Source organism: Sminthopsis crassicaudata, chromosome 6 (genome assembly GCF_048593235.1).
Source record: "Sminthopsis crassicaudata isolate SCR6 chromosome 6, ASM4859323v1, whole genome shotgun sequence".
NCBI lineage: Eukaryota > Metazoa > Chordata > Mammalia > Dasyuromorphia > Dasyuridae > Sminthopsis > Sminthopsis crassicaudata.
The window spans coordinates 94,715,306-94,725,847 of NC_133622.1; the positions used below are offsets into that span (position 1 = coordinate 94,715,306).

General features: G+C 33.6%; 1 long non-coding RNA gene across 2 annotated transcripts in view; it reads left to right on the top strand.

Moving 5' to 3' along the window:
• The window catches only part of LOC141547741 (uncharacterized), a 38,806-nt gene extending 30,173 nt beyond the window's left edge, over nt 1–8,633 (top strand). The window contains exons 1-3 of one of the 2 annotated variants that reach the window (XR_012483613.1): nt 5,881–6,070; nt 6,995–7,045; nt 8,317–8,633. This is a non-coding gene — a long non-coding RNA (uncharacterized LOC141547741). Of the gene's footprint in view, nt 1–5,880; nt 6,071–6,994; nt 7,046–8,316 lie in introns of those variants that run through there. The other variant, XR_012483614.1, reaches the window with a different exon arrangement.
• Nucleotides 8,634–10,542: the final 1,909 nt, after the last annotated feature.

The window sequence follows — 10,542 nt, forward strand, 5'->3', positions numbered from 1 at the left end:
AATTGTGAACAGACAATTTTCAAATGATGAAATTGAAACTGTTTCTATATGAATATTATGGAGTATTATTGTTCTATAGGAAATGACCAGCAGGATGAATACAGAGAGGATTGGAGAGACTTACATGAACTAATGCTAAGTGAAATGAGCAGAACCAGAAGATCATTATACACTTCCACAACAATATTGTATGAGGATATATACCAATGGAAGTGGATATCTTCGACAAAGAGAAGATCCAATTCAGTTCCAATTGATCAGTGATGGACAGAATCAGCTATACCATAGAAGTAACAGTGGGAAATGAATGTGGACTATTTGCATTTTTGTTTTTCTTCCCAGGTTATTTTTACCTTATGAATCCATTTTTTTTTGTTTAACAAGAGAACTGTATGCATCTGCACACATATACTTTAAGATATACTTTAACATATTTAACATCTAGGGGAGAAGGTAGAGGGAAGGAAGGAAAAAGTTAGAATAGAAGTGAGTGCAATGAATAATGTTGCAAAATTACCCATGTTCTGTCAATAAAAAGCTATAATAATAATAAATAAGAAAATGTGGGTTAAAAAAGTTGAATTCATAATAAATGAATATAAGAGAATAAATCTCTCCAAATAGGATATTCAAAAATTTCAAATGAGAGATCTAGAACATATGTACACATACTTTGACAGAAGAGAAGAAAAAGATAATTTTAAAAGAAGGTATTGTTTAATCATAAAGATGGACTATGTAGAATTGACTTAACAATGATAGGTTTATAACAAAAAGTGTAGATAAGAAATATGAATACTAAGAAATATTATAATATTAAGAGATTACTAATACTAAGAAAAGAGCCTCCCCTACCAAAGGGAAGTGTGTAGAAAGCATAGTTAGATTAATAAAATGGCAAAGTTTGATTGTAACTTGGGAGCAGATTATTGAACTCTTAGATACATTAGAATACACATCTCCTTGTTTCTCTAAGGAAGAAAAATTAGAGCCAGATAAGTGAAAACTAGTGGGAGAGCAACTAATTGAATATTACAGTGATAATGGTCCTGATTCAATTCCTGAGGAAACATTCTACATATACAACATAATACAATTGACTATTAGGAATTATCTAAGTTCTAAAATAAGGAAAAAGGAGAAAGAGCAGGAGAGGTTCTGACAAAACAGCTGAAAAGGTCGAAGAATTGGATAAGGAAGGAGTTAAGTACAGTGCTGATGAAAGTAAGGAATCTCAATCAGAACCACCTATGCAGCAGCTTTGTCCACCCCCTATGACAGGATTACAAAAGGCATTAATTAAAGCTAAAAATGAAAGACAAGATACATCTGATTTGAGAATAGAAGTGTACTCTGTAATTGAAGATTTTAACTCTTCAGGTCAAGAAAAAAGAAAGTACACTCTATTTAATTTGGAAATTATCAAAGATCTGAAAAAGGCTTGCACTCTTTATGGGTCTACATCATCTTATATTAAGATGTTATTAGAGAATTTGGCTTTTGAAATTTTAATCTCTAATGAATGGAAATCTATAGCAAGGACAAGTCTAGAACCTGGACAAAACTTGTTGTGGCTTTCTGAGTATAATGAACTCTGTAGAATATGAGCCCAAGGAAATAGGCAACATGGAGTTAATATGCTAGTCACCATTGATCAACTAGAAGGTTTAGATCTATATGCAAACATTTTAGCGTAGATTAATTACCCTATAGCAGCTTATGAGCAAATTGCTGCTGCTGCTGCTGCTATCAAAGCATGGGACACCTTCCCAGGAAGACAAGATAGAGGGCAAGCCTTCATGAAAATAGTGCAAGGTCCAAATGAACCCTTTGCTAATTTTTGGGATGTATGCAGATAGCTATCATATGAACTATTACTGAAAATGTAGGAATAGAAATTATGGTAAGACAACTTGATAAAGAAATGAGTTTTGTAGAAGAATTATACTAGGACTACAAAAGGATACTCCTTTAGGTGAGATCATAAGATGCTGTGCCAAAATGGGCACAAATACCTTTTATTCCTAGGCTATGATGCAGAATTCTCAAGATCTGAATATGAGCAGACAGAGTCCTTTTTGGCAAGGGACTTACAGAGAGATTCATCAATGCTTTCAATGTGGTAAAGTAGGGCATTTGAAAGCTCAATGTTGGCAGAGAAGACAGAGTGGGAGAACAAGACTAAAATGCAACAGAGGCTTCCACTGGGCATCAGAATATAGATTGACTCAAGGAAATGGGAAGCTGAAGGCTCCAGGTAATGATAGCAGCTGATGTTATACCCAGAGAGTCTTTAGAAGTTCAGTACTCCAACATGATCAATCAACCAAGAAGTAACATGTTGGGAGAAAGGAATTACATGATTAATCAACGGAAAAGGAACCTGATGGGGGAAAGAGATTATAATTGGGGGAATAAAATTGTATGTAGCTGGAAAAACTTAGATATCCCTGGGAGAGGTGAAATCTGTCCCTCTCTGGATTATGGATCCTTTGCCACCAGGCACAGTAGGCTTGACCACTAAACCTCTTGAGAGTGCTTACAAAACAGTGTTCATAAATACACTGATTGGGGAACTAGAGAATGTGTAGCAATTATCCCAGTCACTGATACAGGTAGACAATGTTTGACTTATCAACCAGGAGAAGTAGTAGCATCAGGTTTACTGATACATACTTCTAATGGGCAATCTGGTGATATTTGCCCATATTTTGACTCCCAAAAACAGAATCCAGGAATATTCTACATCGCAGCTATCACAGCTGCGCATCCTATGCTCACTATCTATGTAAATGGCATAACACTGGAAGGGTTGGTAAACATGGGTGCAGAAGGTACAGTCATTAGAGGTGGCAATTGGTGCAGTCTTTGGCCAAAGATTAAGGCAGACATTTATATGTCTGGCATAGGAGAATCAATAGCAGATGAAGTTAATGCTACCCTTTTGAGATGGATATTTAAAGGTGAAACAGGAGATTTTATTTGTTTTGTAGTTGAAAAAATCCCCATAAATCTATGGAGAAGAGACATTTTACAACAATTAGGATTACAATTGAGTATTTTGCCTTTTTAGGCAGGGCTGCTGTTGAAAGCCTGACTGCATTCTCACTTGTTTCTATTCAGTGGAAAACTGATACACCAATGTGTGTAGAACAATGGCCCTTAGTAGTGATAGAATTCAGGCCTTATTAGATATAGTACAGAAGCAACCTTCTCTAAGTCCTTGGAATTCCCCAGTATTTGTTGTAAGAAAGAAACCTGGAAAATGGAGGATGTTGACTGATTTAAGAAAGGTAAATGAACAGATGGAAACTATGTTAACTCTTCAGTGTGCACTTCCTTCTCCTATTCAATTGCCTAGAGAATGGCCTCTTTGGGTTATAGACATTAAGCATTGATTCTATTCTAACGCTCTAGATAAGGAAGATGTGAAAAGATTTTGCCTTTTCAGTATCTAGTGTTAATTTAGGTGAGTCTATAAAAGATATGAATGGACAGTTTTGCTACAGGGAATAAAAAATGTCCCTACTATGTGCCAAATGTATGTGGCTACTGCTCTTATTCCAGGAAGAAAAGCATTACATGGATGATATCTTGGGGTGTATACCTGAAGAGCAAATGTTAGAAGCATGACTACAAAAGACCATAGAAACACTAAGGAACTACAAATTACATATAGCTCTAGGAAAAAAAATTCAAAGTCATGCTTCTTTTCAATATTTAGGATATGAAGTGTATCCTAAGGTACTTACAGTAAAAAAAAACAAAACCAAAAAAAAACTTTCTTTAAAAACAGAGAAATTGAACACCTTAAATGACTTTCAGAAATTGATAGGAGATATTCAAAGGATGCATTCAGTGTTAGGCTTAACTACCTTTCAATTACAATCATTATATGACATTTTAAGAGGAGATACTGCTTTAACCTCACCATGTGAGCCTATGAAAGAAGCTCAAAAGGCTTTGAGAGAAGGTGAACTGGTTTTATCCAATGTGATTGAAAGTGTCATTTAGGAACCCTTGGAAATATCAGTTTTTGTGATAGCATGGTGAACCTCCCAGCACAACCAGAACAAAACCTTATTCCTTACCCAGTGCTTGTGGCTAGAATTTTATTAAAGGCAATTAAGTGAGCAGTAAAATTATTTGGGATAAGACTGACAAGATATATACCTTTTATATCAATGCACAAATTAATATATGCTGTGAAACCATCTCAGAATAGCAAATTTTATTGGCCATGGCTCCAAATTTTACACATGATCTCCATTAAAGATAACCCAACTATTACATAATTGGCAATGGATTCTTCAAGAAAAGGTTTCTAATGTTCCTCTTAAAGGACCAATTATCTTTACAGATGCATCCAAACATAAAATTTGTGCTGTGTACTTTCATGACTTAACTATAAATATAGTAGTCAGAATTCCTTTTCAATCCACTCAGCAGAATGAATTGTATGCAATCATGCTAGCTCTTATTATTATCCAGGAGATATAAATATAATATCTGATTTGGCCTATTTAGCAGGTGTGGTACAAAGAATTGCCACAGCCCAAATAAAATTTGTAGCTTCTAATATATATTAGTTCTTTAAGGAACTTCAAAAGCAAGTGAGAAAGCATCCAGGTAAGATCTATATTTTGCATGTCTATTCACATAGTGGACTACCATTTTTGATGGTAATTCAAAGGCTATAGATAGCCTTCTAATCATATTGGCCAATACTCCTTTATTTCAGGCAGCCCAAGAATCTCATTCTAAATATCATCAGGCTGCTCAAGCTTTACATTTGCAATTTGGGATAACAAAAGAGGTAGCTAGGAACATAGTAAAAGCCTGTACAACTTGCCTTCCTTTCCACGCTCCTATACTCCCTTCAGAGAAAAACCTTCATGGTTTGAGACCCATTGAAATTTGGGAAATGGATGTGACCCATTATAAATCTTTTGGTGTCTATCTTTTATCCATGTTGTAGTTGACACCATGTCAAGATTTACATTTGCAATACCAGTGGCAAAAGAGACAGCCCAAGTGGTCACTGAATTGCTTATATAAGCTTTTGCAATTGGGTGTTCCATAAGCAATAAAAACTGATAATTGACCTGCATATACTTCTAAACATTTTGTACACTTCTGTGCACAGTATCAGATTTTACACACTGCTGGCATGTCTTTTAGTCCTCAAGGACTCCTAAACTTAGTTCTCTATACCATTAATTTTTTTTTTTTATTTTATTTTTGATAAAAATGCACTGGCTCTGGCAGACAGGTTTTATAACCCACTGGGAGGGTAGAGTCCAGTAAGAGCAGCTCCACTATCCTTAGATAATCGCCAGGTCATGTGGAGAGATCTAGAAAGTGGTGAATGGAAGGGACCAGATAGGTTAACTGCTTGGGGGAGAGGGTTTGCTTGTATCTCTACAGATGGAGAAGGAATCAGATGGGTCCCAACGAGCTGTATTTGCCTTGTCCATCAGAGAGAGATGGAGAAGACCCTTGAAACAAAGAAGAAGACCCAAGAAACATTGGGCAGTTCCATCTCTGTCTACAAGTGCCACTGAAAAAGGATGGCTGTTAACCTTATATGTATGGCAATTGACTCATAGACATCAAAAATTGTTGATGAGATTGATGCAGGACTTCAAAACTTGCAGGAATCATTGGTTTTCTTGACACATGAAGTAATGGGCAATAGATTGGTTTTGGGCTATCTCTAGCAGTTATGGACATTCATAATTCCTCATGTTGATTCATGTTGTTTGTTACATCACAACTAGCCTGTGTTATATTAATATGTGCTTGTGTAATATCTCTCAGGTTGATTGATTTATGTATACATTTTTCAGGTAAGACCCTTCAGCCCAGAGGAAACCTGCTAACAATATCTGGTTTGATGTTCTCATCTCCCTGAGAAATCAGGAAGGACTGGATCACCTCCTTTTTGGGGGGGGTGTTTTTCACCACTCTTCCTGAGAAGTCAGGGAGGGTGTGACCACCTGTGTTCTAAAACAAAAGAAAGAGGGAGACGAAGAGAGCTGGAGCTCTGGAGAAGTATACTTGAAACAAGGTGTTAACTCAATTGAATTGATGAGATAATGGTTCTCTAGTTCACATCTATACTTAGGAGTTAGTAAGGTGATATAATGATTCTCTAAGTTCACACATAATCAGTATGTGGTAATGATGTAATTACAATAAGATATATAAGGCAAAGCAGGACTGGAAGATAGACATTCTATCTTTGACCAGCCTCATGGTGGCTGTCCTGCCTCCTGCATTCTTGCACTAAGATCAAGGTTGGTCCTGAGGTCCTCCAGAAAGGTAGACTGAACATTACACCTACTTGTTTGGAATCATATAATTTTATTATGTAGTCTACATATTTTTACCTTCATAAGAATAGTTTGGCATACAATATCAAAAGTTTTACTAAAATCTAGATAAATCATATCCATAACATTTTCTTGATCTACTTATTTAATAAACCTGCCCCAAAAGAAATTTGGCTAATTAGGAATTTTCTATTTTTAATGAAGCCATTCTACTTTTTTGTAAGTAGACTTCTCTTTATAGATACAGTTATATGTTAATTGCCAATTGACATGATATACACAAAGCATTTTTACAAATAATAGTTATTATTATTACTGTTATTATTAAATCCAGAATTTTTGTAAGTTGAGTACTCTGGCCTATATTGTATAGCTTGCTCTCTAATCCTCTTTGAAAATTGGTTTATTTGCCTCTTTATACTTTAAGATATATCTCCTATCACATCTGCTAGTTTTTTTCAGTGTATTAGAATATCCATCTTAACCAGGTGACTTGAATCCACCAAAGGCAACTAGATGCTCACTTACAATTTGTTTACTTGTTTTGAATATCAATTCCTTATTTGAAGCTATTCTTGTTCTGTAATTTCAAGTGCAAATTTTGTTGGCAAAGAAAAATATACCAATAAAATAAATTATCTCCTCTGCTTCATTTATAGAGTTGTTGGGGACAAACAGAGCCTATATCTATGAAGCTAATCATTTTCCAGGTAGGTCTTGAACTAGGGTCATCTTAAATGGCTTACCATGCACTTGTTGGATAAGTGATTTTTTAAAAATCCGTTATTTTTGAATGACTAATAGTCTTCAGTATAGCATTGCCATATGTAAAAGTTATGTGACCTGAATACTTTTGGATTTCTTCTTTAGTTGTCTATTCTCAAAATGCCACAAAAATTTTGGCTGTGTTCAAATGATTTTTAATGTCCTTTCTAGTTTTAAAGAGCTATCATTCGATGTTATCATATTAGGACCATGTCTACACATAAAACAATTTGTCTATAAATCAATGAACACTATCCAATAAAATGCAAGCTCATTAAGAATAGGATGTTTTTTGCCTGAACTTCCAGCATCTCACTCAGTACCTGGTACACAGTAGACATATAATAAATACTTGTTGCACATACCAGAAAAGTTAAAATTTCAGTCAAGCCAATTTTGAATCAATGTTTAAAAAAAAGTATTTGATTTAAATTTTCCCTAAAATTTGACATCTAGAAAAACCTTGAATCATGGCAATTCACAACATTATATATCTATTTAATCAAGTACAAAATATTTGTTTACTGTGATAGAACATTGAACAATGATCCCTTGGTAATAAGGTTTTTGTAATTCTTCAATTCTAAGCTTATAAGGACTATTATGACATATAAGAATTGTTCATGTGTCTATGGTGTGCTTAGTAAAGTAATTTTATACAAAATCATATGAATTCAATATAAACGTAAGAATCACCTAAAAGATAGATGTTGTCTTTTCTAGAATTGATTGTAAGCAGAATTTGGGGTATTTTTTTTAATGCCATAGATTTCTGTTTGCTTTCACTTTATTTCTTAACATCTTTAAGACCTCAATAAAGACTATTTGATTTGAAGACTATTTTGTAGCTTTATTCTAAAGGTCTTCACCACCCCCACCCTACCCCCCAATTCTCTGCACTTTAACCTTTAACCTTCTCCAGAAAACTATGCTTTGAACTTCATTGACTGAGCCTTCTGTTGTTCATCTTCAACAAAATTTACACTGAATTTTAGTAGACCTCTATAAATTTTTCCCCACTTTGAGGAGGAAAAATGTTTTAAAAAAATAGATCCAATCAACATAGAAATAGATGATGATTCCCAGTGCTATTTTATTGAGTTATGGTATATTTCCAGCAGCCATTTAATTGTTAGAAACTTTTAGATCTAATCCTATAAGGGAGTTACCTATTGGGAAATTCTGACTTCCCCTCCTCCTCTTTTTTATTAATCAGAGACAGCAGAACAATCTACATGGAGCAGAATTGCTAAGTGACATTTGCCAGACCACATTATTTTGAAAAGAATGGAAAACAATTCTTGCAAAGTATTCAACTGTGGATTCAGACTTAATCACAGAGAACTGTAATTGAAAGAGTTTTTCATAAAATCATATGGGCCTCACCCCATATTCCACGTCCAAAAGTCAATAAGCATTATTAACAACTTTTCACATGCCAGGGACTGTGATAAATTCTGGGGATTCAAAGAATCACAAAGTCCCTGCTTTCAAAGACAAATGGAATTCTAATGTCATGTAGTTATAATTCATCAACCTGGAGATTACTTGAAATGTGTGTGTGTGTGTGTGTGTGTGTGTGTGTGTATTACTCACACATACACACGTGAGTACATACACATAGTATTCAATTTCACATCTAATATGAATAATATAGTATGGTTATAATTAATATTTTTAAAGAAATAGATTCTCCTTCTAGAAGCCTTGGAAACTTTCTATGATTCTTGCAGCAAAATTGTAATTCTTAAACATTCTATGATAAAAGAAAATAATTCCTTATTTTTGCATTCAATAAAGAATTTGAAACATCTATAGTCTCATTGAAGAAAATATAGTTTTTAACAATAAGGTCTGATAATATATAAAAAGAATATATAAAATCGTATATATACATATATACATTTCTATAAACAATATATTACCCTGATAAGAATATATAAAATAACATATAAAATAATATATTAAAATATTTCCTAACACTTCCTCTCCCTCTTGCTCACTCAGAAATAGTACCCTACAAAAAAATTGTCTCATTTCCTCTTTGCTTTTCCAAATATCTAGAAAAGCTTTTTTACCTTTTTACCCAGGTAAGTCTGCTATCTCATTTCTCCAATAACCTTCATCACCAAATATTGTGGATCAAATATTTTGCTCTTTCTTAAGCATGCAACATTGTATACCTCTTCATTTTTTACATTCACCTTTCCTGTAGGATTTGTAAAATTACAATTTTGATTCTACTTTCACTTTCTTCTCTGCCTTTTTCAGTAGTAATTCTTCTTCCTCCCTTATTCCCCTGCTTCTCCTTTTATGGAATTGAGGTTCTATAAGGACAAGGGAGGGTTTTAATCTTTTTATTTTCAATAGTGTCTTAAAGGTATTAAGTACTAAACAAGTCAGTGAACAAATCATTTACTAAGTTCTTTTTATGTCTCAATACTAAGCTATTTACTGAAAATAAAGAGAAAAATGAAATAGCCCCTGTTCTCAAATAGTTTATAATCTATGGAGGAGAGAAGCATGTATATACATAAAGCAACTGATCCTTGAAATTTCCCCTGAATCCTTTCTAAGCAGTCAAACCACATAATAAGCAATTTTAGAGAAAGAAAAAATAAAAAGGAGAAAGAGAAAATAATTAGCAAAACATTAATCCATTCAGAAAAATGTGACAATATTGTTGTGTTCCATACTTATAAACACCATTTCTTTTGCAAAGAGTGAAAAGAGATGTGTCCTCTATGTCCTTGTTAAAGTCATACTTATTCTTTGTCATTTTGAAACATTTATTTTCAGTTGTTTTGTGGTGGTTTTTTTCCATTTCTATTTATTATTAATTACATAGATTTCTTTCATTATTTACTTAATTTTGAATGAGTTCATGGAAGTCTTCTCTGTATTCAACATATTCATAATTCCTTATAACAGATTCATATTCCATTATAATTATTTAGCAAAATATGCCCAACATTTCCCTAACCAATGAATCTTGTTGATCCTAGTTCTTTTGTATGCCTATACACACATACTCAACAACCATATCAATAACAACAAAACTGAATAAATATGTGGTTGTTTATGGAGTGTTTTTTTTTTTTTTTTTGCTTATTATTTACCTGTTTGAGATATATGTCTACTAATAAAGTTTCAAGGCCCAAAGGTTATAGACATTTTACCTACTTTACATGTTTAATTCAAAATTGCTTTTCAAAATGATTTTTAAAAGTACTTCACAGTTCTAACACTACTCCTATCTTTAGTCACCCTTTCCAACTTATGAGTATATGACAAAAATAAGAGTTATTTGAATGGGTTTTTCTCTTCTTAGTAATGATTTGGAGCATTCTTTCATATGGCGACTAACCTGTATGAAATTTCTTTGGACCTAGTCATGTAATTTGACCATTGATCTATTGGGGAATGACTTTTGGTCTTAAAT